Here is a 2,401-nt window from a genome sequence, read left to right on the forward strand (position 1 = left end):
ACAAACTAGATGTGTACAAATAAAACATCAGCACAACAATACCAGTTTAAGGTGTGCAAAAGTAAACAAATATAACATGACAGTGCTGTCATGTTATATTTGTTTAACATAACATGACAGTGCTGTATTACATGTAATGTAATGTAGGCCTATGTAAACTTAAAGCATCATCAACTTATCAACACAAAAGAACCAGGTGCCTTCTGGTTACAAACTAGATGTGCACATGCAGATTTTTGTTTAAGAAAATCAGCTGGTCTACATGTTCTGGATTAAGTGCGCTTCGCTTGGCCGTGACAATATCACCAGCTGTGGAAAAGATTCTCTCAGCTGGTACACTAGTTCCTGGGATACATAGGTATCGTTTCGCTTGGCATGACAAAAGGGGGAATTCCCCCTCATGTTCTCTCCACCAGTTGAGTGGATTGGTGGAGAGTGGCAGTGGCTTTACCTCTTTGTACCTCATCACCTCATCTAAAGCTTTGTCACTTGTGTTTCTGGACACTGCTACTGGAGCATATGTGTTCCCCAGGAGATCAGCCAAAGCACAGGAGTCCCTTGCTTTCTTTGATGGTGGTCCAGAGTCATCAGCTGGCTCTGCCTGCTGCTCCAGCACTTCACCTCCCTCACTGTCTGCTGCAGTTATTGGCCCACCCTGTTGTGAAAGTAAATAAATCACATTAAAGAAAAGAAAAGCTTTGTATTTCAATAGTTACACGTTAGTTTCAAATCCATTGTGGGAGTGTATGATAGAAGTAAAATTATATATAAAATAAAATGTACCAGCGTTCAAATAATTCCAGACCTGACTGCATAAGACAACAAAACAAAAATATTCTGTGTGCACAGTTGCACACACAGTCAGTATCTTCATTCAATATAAATTTGTACTTACAGAGCCCTTCTCAGTTGCTAATGCATCAGTGATAGTGGTGAGATTGGCAAAGATTTCCTCACGCTCATCATCATCAGACAGAAAAGGCAGGGCCTTGAAGCGTGGGTCCACAGCTGAAGCTAGGAGGAGTTCGTCCTTCAGGCCCATGTACCTTTTAAATAAATTCAAATGAATTAATTCACATTATAATAAATCTTTTTTCCCCACATAATCATGAAATTCTAATGAAAATTAGTTTGTAGTGTATAGTTACTGTAAAAAAAAAAAAAAAAAAAAAACGAACAGGCCTAACAATGTGATGATAATGTAGAACAAAAAATACCTTTTCTGGAGATCCCGGTGCACCGCAGATTTAATCTCCTTCACCATCCCAGAGTCACTGGGGGTCAGTTGCATTTCCTCCAGAAGTTTTGCCCTAAGGGGTGCGATGACAGAAAGAGTAGGGGTAGCTTCCTGAGACATCACCAAGGTGGCTTTCTTCAGTGGCTTCAGAGCCTGTGCAACGTCCTCTGCTGCTGTCACGTCTGCCTCTGTAAGGGTGCACAGATCCTTTTCCTGTTTTCGTACTTCAGGGGAAAGTAGTGCAGCGGACACAGCTGGCTGCTGCTCCAAAAATCTTTCCAGCATTTCTAATGCGCTGTTCCAACGCGTTGGTACATCAGTCACTAGTTTATGCTGTGGGAGATCCAGCAACTTCTGTTTTCTCTTGAGTGCATGACTGGCTAGCGTGCTTCGGTGGAAAAAAGTGGAGATGCGCCTCACTCTGCCGAGAAGCCGCGAGACGACAGGGATTTTAAGAGCAGCCTGAGAAGCTAAATTGAGTACGTGGGCAAAGCAGCCAACATGCAAACACTCAATGAGACTGACAGCAAGCAGCATGTTTGCAGCATTATCTGTGACGATTGCCGGCACTTTATCCACTAACCCCCATTCGTTCATTGCCTCCTTCAACAGGTTTGCTATATTGCTCCCGCTGTGGCTTTCGTGCAGGGCTCTAGTCTGCAGGACATTTGACACTAGTGCCCACTCATTAGAAATGAAATGAGAGGTAATAGTTACGTAGGAGTCCGTCGCTCTCGACGTCCAACCATCACATGTAAGAGCCACTCTCTGTCGATTTCAACAACTCCAAAACCGCGGACTTTTTCTCTTCGTACAGCTTCGGGATGGCGACTTCTGTCATGTGTTTGCGTGTTGGTATGGCATATCGTGGTTCGAGCGTGTGTACCATCTTCTTAAAACCCTCGTTTTCGACGACACTGTACGGCCGCAGGTCCTTGCATATGAAGACAGCCACCGACTCTGTTATCTTCTGTGCCCGGACAGAAGCTGGCGCCAGTTTGCACATAAATGATCGGTCGAGTAGCGCTTGCTTAGAATCCGCGGATTTAGCCACGGGTTGCTGCAGAACGTCTGCATGGTGTCGGCTCAGGTGGTTTCGTAGGTTTGTCGTATTGCTACAATATTTTAGAACTGCCTGGCAAAGTTTACACAACACCTTAGTTT

At 44.3% G+C, this 2,401-nt stretch overlaps 1 long non-coding RNA gene across 1 annotated transcript; it reads right to left on the minus strand.

Moving 5' to 3' along the window:
- Positions 1 to 236: 236 nt before the first annotated feature.
- On the minus strand, positions 237 to 1,328 carry LOC311032358. Its single transcript, XR_014599177.1, has 3 exons — positions 1,218 to 1,328; positions 896 to 1,046; positions 237 to 655 (listed from the first exon to the last, which is right to left on the minus strand). It is a non-coding gene; the product is annotated as an uncharacterized lncRNA (long non-coding RNA).
- Between the last annotated feature and the right edge of the window lie 1,073 nt (positions 1,329 to 2,401).

The sequence above is a fragment of the Eutrigla gurnardus genome (genome assembly GCF_963514095.1).
Source record: "Eutrigla gurnardus genome assembly, chromosome: 21".
NCBI classification, from domain to species: domain Eukaryota; kingdom Metazoa; phylum Chordata; class Actinopteri; order Perciformes; family Triglidae; genus Eutrigla; species Eutrigla gurnardus.